Source organism: Coturnix japonica, chromosome 2 (assembly GCF_001577835.2).
Source record: "Coturnix japonica isolate 7356 chromosome 2, Coturnix japonica 2.1, whole genome shotgun sequence".
In the NCBI taxonomy this organism is placed as follows: Eukaryota; Metazoa; Chordata; class Aves; order Galliformes; family Phasianidae; genus Coturnix; species Coturnix japonica.
The window spans coordinates 64,224,031-64,233,790 of NC_029517.1; positions in this window are offsets into that span (position 1 = coordinate 64,224,031).

A 9,760-nucleotide genomic window follows, 5' to 3' on the forward strand; every position below is an offset into this window, starting at 1 on the left:
ACACCACATGCTCCAGTTTCATTCCTCACAGAAAAAGATGTTTTCAAGTACAGTTGACAGAAAGAACTTCAGTCAAATAATGATCTGTGAGATGTGTTATTCCATGAAGAATAATCCAAGAATAATATTCCACAAAGAATAAAGTCATGTCCTCCTTCAATCAGACTTTTCTTTTGCTGAAAGACTGCTTAGCTTGTTCTTTTTCGTTATGTTTTAAATGGGCAGCAGTACGTTGCATTGAGAGAAGTAATATTTCTATTGTTTGCAGTAGCAATTTTCAGTGAGGGTAAACCAGTTAACTGTATTAGTACATAGACTTTCCTCAGATATTAAAAATAAGCAGAATGAGCCCTCCAAGTGTCAAGCATACTGCCAACAAAGACATCATAGCTTTATTCTTTAACTTCAGCACACTAATAGCACTCCTAACCTCACAGAGAGGGTCCAAGTGCTGCAAACTAAGTAAGTGTTTGCTCGCCATCTAATTGGTGATTTTCAAGGCTGTAGATCTGGACAGGCAGTTTAGAAAATAATGTCTTTCTTCCTTTATTTTTTCAGTTGACAAGTGTACTGATAGCCAGTTTGATTTGATTTGACACAGATGGTCATCTCAGCTGGCAATCATTCACCAAAATACATGTCACCTTTGGTTAATGACCTAGCCTCATCAATAATCTTGTGATGGCTTTTCCACACTATATATGACATGTGGCTGTGAACTTCCTGCAATAATCTTTTTATATTTTTAAATCCCAGACTGAAAAATACCTGGCTCCAAAGCATCATTTCTTCTTCATAAGCATGCACCAGCTGCTGAATGAGCTTCCTGTGATGCTCCCCTCATCTTAGCCCTGGGGACTGGTAGGAAGAGACATGTAAAATGCCATGGAAGGAGACCTCTGCCCTCTGTTTCTATCCATTATACTTTGCCAAGATAGAGCCTAAAGGGACTGGAGCCACTCGCCTGAGCTGGAGGGATGCTACCCTGCTGGATAAGGAGATCTCTTTGCACTCAACCACTTTTAAGAGATCTTAAAAAGCCTTATATCTGTTTCCATCATAGGACTATTTGTCCAAGAAATAAAAATAGTCCATAAACACAGAGATCATAAATCTTCTCCATCACTAATTACTTTAAAAATGAAAAGACTGCTATTCAGCCTCCCTCGTTTCATCTGGTAGCTGCTGCAGCAGTGACTGATTTGGCTAATAGATGCTGTAGCCTGTTTTCTGCTACTGCCTATTACAGCGTCATGGAGAGAGAGAATATAAACATCAGGCATGTGTCGAGTAATTTTTCTCACAAAAGAACGTATTAATATGAAGCAATGAGAAGCTCTGGGACTTCCTAACCTGGATGTGGCATACCTTTCCCTTAGTTGATGTTGTTTTACCATTGTGGAGAAATGCCCTCTGGGAGCAGCCGCTATGTGACTGCTAACGCTTGGCAGCCATTCCTCTATGTGAGCAATGGGGAATCTCCATCACTGTGCAGCCATCTGAACCTCATTTCTGTGAGATCCCAGAGGTCTCTGCAAGGTTTGTTTATTATTAGCCTCATTTATCTCTCTCATGACTGATTCTGAATATAAGGAAAGTGTACCCTATTAAAAATTCATGTGTTACTATCTAGGACAGAGAGTTGAGTGTGGGGTAACCCATATTTCATCATCATACTATTAAATAACAAGAATTAATTTTACTTCACATCAACTAGCAAGCACGGCTGAACTAAATTTTAACATGCATCAAAGAGCTGACATCTGTTAGATTAAAGATGTCATATCAGGATCTGGGATATCTTACTAAAAAGATCAGTGTGTTGTTTCTGACATCACAAATCACCGCGTTGTTGTTGTTCCTGCTAGGTGAACATTTCCAGTTTGCAGTGCCCTCTGTTAAATGCTGATTACAACATGGAAACCCAAAGCTGGTGACAGTAGATGACCAAGAAGTCCACCCTACATTGCTGTGGTATGTATGCCTGGGCATGAGGGAAAATCCTTTGGAGGAGGTAGAAGGTTGCGTTTCTCATGGAGGAGTACCTATGAAATAGAGATGTGGCTAAAGCTGTGATTTATGCCACATTGCCACACATAATAGTACCAAACCAGGTACATTCCCACCTTCATGTACTCATGGCCAGCTCGCTGCTTGTGCTGAAAAACACTTTGGTAGACAGTTCTGTGCCACAAATCAAAGTACGGACATTGCACCTGCAAACCGGCATGTCATCAACCCAAAGACCCTGTGTAACCACCCTGCACACGAGGTGGCTGCTAAGATTTGGCGATGTGTTGTGCTGGTGTTGTCACCCCTGCCTGCCCCAGATCAGCCCACAGTTCACAGTGTTGTTTTGCAGTGGTAACCTTCATTGATTTTCTGGAAAAAAACAAGAATGATCAGTGACAGCTTTTGAGCCCACTGACCTACTGAGCCTATGGTTTTCTCCTGCATTCTTCTGGCCAAAGCTCTCTCGCAGACCAACATTTGGGATATGCTGACTGAGCACAGATCGAAGACCTTTCTGTTCCCTTGCCTTCTGGACTCGCCTTGCAGCCTGGTTGGCTGATTTTTAGTGGATTGACAAATGAGCTGTGACAAATAAGTTAGGACACTGAGCATGAGGACTTGAGTTGTCCATTCAAGTTTATAGGCTACATAAGCAGTACGGTGACATCCAGAGGAGAAATCTGCTACACTAAGAGACTGTTTTGGTAGTGGGAAGAGCCCCCTGCCACACCAATGGGAGGACTTTGGGACATGAGCTGTCTAGGAAGGACAAAGGACAACAGCCATCTAGGAGCATGGCATCTGCCATTGAGAGTCCCACATGGATCAGAATAAAAGACTATATGTGTGTCTGTTGTTTTCAACTGATAAAGAAAACACCACCATTTCTCTTTCCCAAAAGCCTCCAAGGTAAAATTCATTTCATATCCTCTCCATGAGATGGCTGGATAGAAGATTCTCCCTTAGGACTGCTCAGTTTGCTCACTGCATTGCTCTCACTCCTCTAGGATAATGAATCATGTATACCAGGACTTGCCTGCACTTGAAAGTTCTCACTGATTAAGGTAAGGCACAAATATAAAGTGCTGTTGCTGTTTCTTAAGAGCAGCTCCAGAGTCGAGTTAAGCAGGAACAATGCACTCTGATTTTTCAATAACACCATCCACATGGGGTGTTAATTGGGAATAGATGATCAGAAACAACTTGACACAGAGATGTAACATAGGTGAACCAGCCCTACTTGCTGAAACCTCTCCAGCAAGACTCTAGCTGTCTTTGACGACAGTGGGAGAACACTTCAGGCAGGCTCCTATGGATGATCTCAATGCTGTAAATGTTGAAATCTGTACCATGGTTTGCAATAGGTAAGCAGCCATTACATTAGACCATTAATACTATCTGAACCACCTGCTTTGCCAAAGGCTGGCTGAAAATAAAGGCCAGTGTTTTTTTCCTAGCGAGCAGTCAAGCAAATGAAAAGGCATTTGACAAAATGTTCCAGCTGCAAATGAAAGCCCAGAGCTAGACTAGACTTGTTCATGGGAGACTGTAACTGGTAACAGTATTGCTGTTCAACCAAAATGTTGTTAGGCAACAAAGCTACAAAGGAACATTTAGTGGATTGCAAATGCTCTCTTCCTGTCTTCAACTTTGGCAAATTTTATTGAGTGGGGATGGGTAAAGGTGGTGGGAAACAACATGAAAACCATCGCAAATGGCTTAACACTGTTTTCTATAGGATCATTATATACCTTTTCTTTCAAAGATAATCTTCTCATCAGTCCATCCCTGAGACAGTCAAGATGGGGCTAAAAGTTGCAGCTGACCCATACTGGCACAACAGGCTAAGAATAATATATTTCACTCCTGTCCTGAAGTCTATAACCCAGCCTGTGCCACAGCTTCCAATCAGCAACTTGAGCTCCATATCATAACTCTGGGAACTGGGTATCTTTGAAAATCAAGTCCAGAGGGACACCAGTGCCACAAACCCATGGAAACTTCCTGATGGTTGCATTTTGTACTCAGACATTCACTGACCTGGAAAAACAAAAACACATAGATAATGCATTCCGTATATTCCTCAGGCAGCTTCCACATGGTCTTCTCCAGTACCCAGCTCAATATTCCCAGCTGCAGTGTAATCTTTTGCTCTAAATTTGTCTACCAGTTATACTTCTCCAAAGACATAACGTGATTTGGAGCTCTACTTTTATGATAGTAAAGGATTTTGTTTTCCACTCCACTCCTTAGCAGATGTATCCAGAGACTAAGTAGATTTTAGGAATGTTTCAGAGGAGCAGATCTAAAATGAGCTGCCAAAGTTGCTGACCTTTAAGTGTACTCCTGAAGGTCCATCTCAGGGCCCCATAGGCCCAAGGACTTTCAAACGCAGGGTGTGTGCAGGCCAATTTTGACCCCAGCTGTGCCAAGCAAGGATCCGAGACCATTTACTAAAGCCACAAGCCATTCACACACAAAAAAAATTGTGTCAAATCTCTCCACATCACCAGGCAGCTTTCTTGTGCACAGAATGGAAATAGTTGAGGTAAGCACCTTCCTCTTGACTGTGTTTCCTCCTACATCATGGGCTTTCTGAGTGCAATCAGGATTTTGCATTGTCTGTGACATTTGGAGGTCTCAGTGGAGAATAGTTACAGCTGCTGGGGAAAGCTGAGATGCAGAAGGAGGGGAGAAATGTTTGGATGCAGCATAGGGCACTTTTCTTCTTCCCAAGCCAGGAGCCAAGAGAGACCAACCACTGTCCGCATGGATAATGGCTGTTTCTCTGTCCTTTTAGCTGGTATTTTGATGTCACTGGACAAGAAGGGATCAGGAGCTCATTTCCAGTCTGGGGGATGCTGTGTTTGTATGGCTGGTACGTAACATGTGATTGATGGTTGGTCTAAATGATCTTAGGTCTTTTCCAACCTTAATGATTCTATGACTCTGTAATACCATAGCAGCCTTTTTCTGCTAGCACCCTCGGCACAAGAGCGATTAGAGAGTTTGCTAACATTGAGTAATACAGGGAAGCTCTCAACTGTTGTCAGTGAAGTGGCTCCCAATCAGGCCTGGCACAGGACAGACTCCCTAGTGGGATGGGCATCTCTACTATCCCATATGCTGCCATAAGCCAGCCACAGCCATCTACTGGAATGTGTCTGGAAGATGCACCTGTGTTGCATATCTCTGAGCATTTCAGCTCCCACATTCTCCTATCTGGAATTCTGCAGGGGGACTCTGGCATAAGAGGAGAATGATCTGCCCTCATGTTCCTCAGTTGTCACAAGGATCCCAGAAGAACTGTGAGTTTAGAGACAGGCCATATAAGAGCAAGACCAACCACTGGCTTCCTTGTAACACCCCACTCTGCTACATCTAAAGTTGAGTTAACTCTGAGACACAACAATGTGTGCTTATGTGGAAGTCTTCACCCTAGTAAAACAGCTGACTCCTACTCCTTTTATACAGGCCAGCAAACATTTGTGTAATGATTGATAACTACAATAATATTGTCTACTAACTGAAAAGTGGATGTTCTGTTAAAAGTAAACATTTTTAAGGAGAAAGTATTTCTTGTAGCTGCTCCCTTATCACACTGGAATTACAGAAATACATGCAAAAAGGATGGAAAGCTCCACAGGAGGTTACAATGTCTTTGACTTATCCATGTCACCCCTGAGAGATGTTTGGCCAGTCTGTTTGTAGTGATACCTGAAGCTGGAAATTGAGACTAGGCTTAGGAGAAACATACCCCAGACAGTAAAGTGGAGCAGTGAATGGGACTGAGAAGGTATAGAATCACCCATGGTATAAGCTATGTTTCTGATGGCTATCTGGAAGCCTAATTGCTCTTCTTGCCTTCTTCTGGAGCAGGGATTCTGTCTGGGAAGAGGAGCTGAATGTTATAGGCTGTTAAGCCTTGTACACATCTGTAATTGGGCAATGCTCATCATATGTTAGAATGATTACTATTTACTTATTCTCTGACTATTTGTTTTAATATGAAGTCATCAGTCTAGAAAGCTTCAAGCGAATGGTTTTGGGGAACCTAAGTGCAGAACTACAAGTTATAGGCAGGAAGCAAGGCAATGAAAAGGTAGAGAAGAGGACAGAAGGCATGGAAAGCAGTACCTTAATCAGGGAATGTGACTTAACAGATTTAAAGGTTGCGAGGGCTGAGATACCTTGAGATACACTGATATATTTGGCCAAGGTGCTGCCACAGTGTCCCCACGTTTTGTAGTAAAAGGCTACAAGCAAAATGGAGTTCTAAAAATTGCAAATGGGAGGCTATTAGCAATAGGCAAGTAGAAGGCACTTTATCATTCTGAACTGTTTGGATAACATACCCCTCCTCTACGCCTCATAAATTGACACAGTGGTAGGGAGTGGGGTTTTGAGTGTATCCTGCATCCTGGGTACACCCAGTTTCTGACTAACCTGTGCTCTCAGCCTACAGCAGCTGGTGGGAAGGTCTGGGCTATTATTTCCTAATTTCACTAAGTGTACGATGTACTGCAGGTGGGGAAGATTAAGAAGTAAGGAACACCTAGATCTGCAAAGAATACAGCAGAGCTCCAAAGCCAAAGTGTCATTAATTGCATCAGGTGCAAAATTAGAATTAATGATATTATAATTACTGAAATTAAACATACTACAATAATTGTTGACAGCCTCAAACTTTGTGTGGTACCAAATAAAGGCAGGAAGGCAGCTCTCTAAATTGTAAAGAAGTAGTGCTAGAATCATTATAGCTCACTTCAAGGATTTCATTTGGAAAGATACATGGACAGGAAAGTGTTTAGCTGGCAAATGACAAGTATTAATAAATGCCCAGTAAAACCATGCACACACGTGCAGCTATTAAGACAAACACAACAGCTTTTCTAAAATACAGACATGATAGTAAGCCCTGAAGCAGCACCACTGCAAACTTCCTCCTCTGAAGGAGGGAGCAGTGAGAAGACTGTTCTCTTTGGGATAGCACCCACTGAACTTCAGATACTTCAGACACATGATTGTGCACACTGCTTGTGCTGTGTCTTCCTCTAGTCAGAAATGGGTACCACTCAGGTTTCCACATAAGATCTTGCCATCTCCTGGAGAACATTTTCTCCAACCTGCCTGTCTGGTGCTTTGAGCATAGCAGAGTAGCAGAGTAAGGCAGTGATTTATCCTTTCAGTGCAGCTTCACTTTGTTCTCCCACCTTTCCTCTCTCCTCCCAGTGTTTAGGTCCTCCTTGCTAGCAGGATGGCATTTTTCTTTTCCCCATTGCTAGGTTGATAGCTTGGTTTCCTAAGGAATGAAAGCTTATAAGATAACACTGTCTGTGCAAGTGCCAGTTGGTCCCTATCAAATGACAGTTGAGCCTCTGAGCCGATTTTGGTCAACCTTGAGAGGGGTTCCTACAAGCAATGTGGATGTAGACAGAGAAGAAAGACCCTAGGAATTCATCCACTGTAAAACACAACTGTGTAAGAGCTACAAAGATGGCGAAGGGTCTGGTGGGCAAGATGTATGAAGAGTGGCTGAGGTCCTTGGGTTTGCTCAGCCCAGAGCAGAGGAGCTGAGGGGAGGCCTCATGGTGGCTGCAGCTCATTACAGAGAGTGGAGGGGCAAAGCTGAGCTCTCCTCTGTGTGACGGCAATAGGACCCAAGGTAATGGCAGGGAGCTGTGTCAGGGGAAGGGCAGGTTGGATATCAGGAAAATATTCTTCACCAGAGGGAGGTGCCAGGGCTCGAGGAGCATTTGGACACTCAGACATAGGGTCTGAATGTTGGGTGGAACTTTGTGGAGATGGGATCTGAACTTGGTAGACTTGATCCCTCCCAGCTCAGTATATTCTGTGATTCAATGACTCCATGACTCTACTAGGCACCAAAGGTTTCACACTAGAGAAAGTCTTTGCCATTGAACACAGCAGGAGATACTACTTCACAAATTTAGCACCTTGCTGAACTACTTGATGAATATGAGCACAAGCAAAATGCTCTTCTTGACTTCTCCTGGAGTGCAAGGCCTCCAGTTATTGAGCAGAGCGGGGTGACTCAGAAGTGTCAGGCTGGTACAGCAAGTTTCGAGCTAGTTGCTCCATCTCACATCAGCACTCATGTGGAAACCTGCCTGATTTCCCTCTGGTAACCCCATTTGCATGATCTAGTTCATTCAAAGGACAAGAGCAGAAATCTCAGACTATGGGTTGATGCAAGTGGGATGAGTGCAGGATTGTCACGAGTTGGCTGTGGCCCACAGAGATGGCCTGTAAAGGGACCATCATTTCTATGTACAGCCCTGTGACTCAATGCCCAGCTCTCTTTTCTATGAACTTGTCTGCATTAGAGTTGCTAATGGCAATTTGTTTAGCACAAGCATGAATCGGAGCATAAGCTAAAGACCAGAAATGTCTGTTGTGTGGGCTGGCTTTCATTTATTCCTGCTGTGACTTTTCCTAGAAAGTCAGCCACCTCGGGACTGCCAGATTGGTGACCCTGAACTGACTCCTACGGCTGCTTTTTAGTGCCAGAAGTGGAGGAAAACAAACTATTCACACAGGTGGTGTTCAAAAAGAAGCTGGAATCATTCAGCTTATGGAAAAACCCAAACGAACCGCAGCCAGCATTAAAATGGAGAAGAGGGAATTGTGAAACTTTGTGTGCTCAGTGAAATATTGATGTTTTCTTCTCCTCCTAAGCCTTTAAGTATTGATGTGCCAGATCCCTGGTTTGGGTGAAAAGAGCATATCTAGAGAAAAGAGAAGGAGGAAAACAGAAGGATCCTTGGATGCACAGCAGAACAGGGAGCTGGCCAGCAATGGTTGACATGTCTGGAGATGGGCTGGCATCCCTGCAGGAAGGACATTGCATCTTGACCTTGACCACGTAGCCAAGGGCATGGGCTGTAATCGACAGATAGGTCTGAGTATGCTGCAGCTCTAAAAAATGGAAATGTGAACTGCAACTCTCGTGCTCCCAGGGCCAGACATCCTCTGTTACACAGCAGAACTATGAAGCCACAGGGAAGTATCCATTACCTACTGTTCAGGGCTGTCATTTCAATCCAGACATTTTTCTTCTGTTGAAAGCTAAAAGATAAAATAAGATCATTCTAATTAATAACGCCTACCTCCTCACACAGCATTTTCCACCCACCAAAGACCTCCAAGTGCTACTCCCATGTAATAGACAGCAGAAGGAAGGGTGAAGGAGATCAAATAAAATGTCTTGGCAGCAGAACAAAACCAAGTCCTGCATCACAGGGCTAATAAAAAGGACAAGGGTTCCTATTAAGTCTCGATAAAAAGCAAAGCTTTGGACAATTTTCTGACTTCTTGGATCCTTGAGTGTTGCAACACTAATGCGATTACTGTTCTGTACTAACAAAATATGTTCTGATTCTCTTTTCCCCCTGACAGCATCATTTAGGGGCTTCCTGGAAAATAGGAAAAGAAGTGGGGCAGTGTTTTACAGGAATTGTTCCTTTGCTAAAGGGCAGTCAGAGGGCTGGAAAACTGCAAGTGCCCCAGAGGAGAGAAGAAATGGACTTCTTTCACTGCCAGGTCAAACACAATGCAGAAAGGAGCATCAGTACCCAGCCAGCAATTTACTGTAAAACATCCCCTAATTGAGAATCTACTACGAGAAGTCCCAACAAGGAGACATTTTAGTGGAGGGTGCAATTTGACTCTTGAGGAGATGCATTTGGCAGCTTTGAGTTTGCACCTGCCCAGTCCTTCTGCAGCA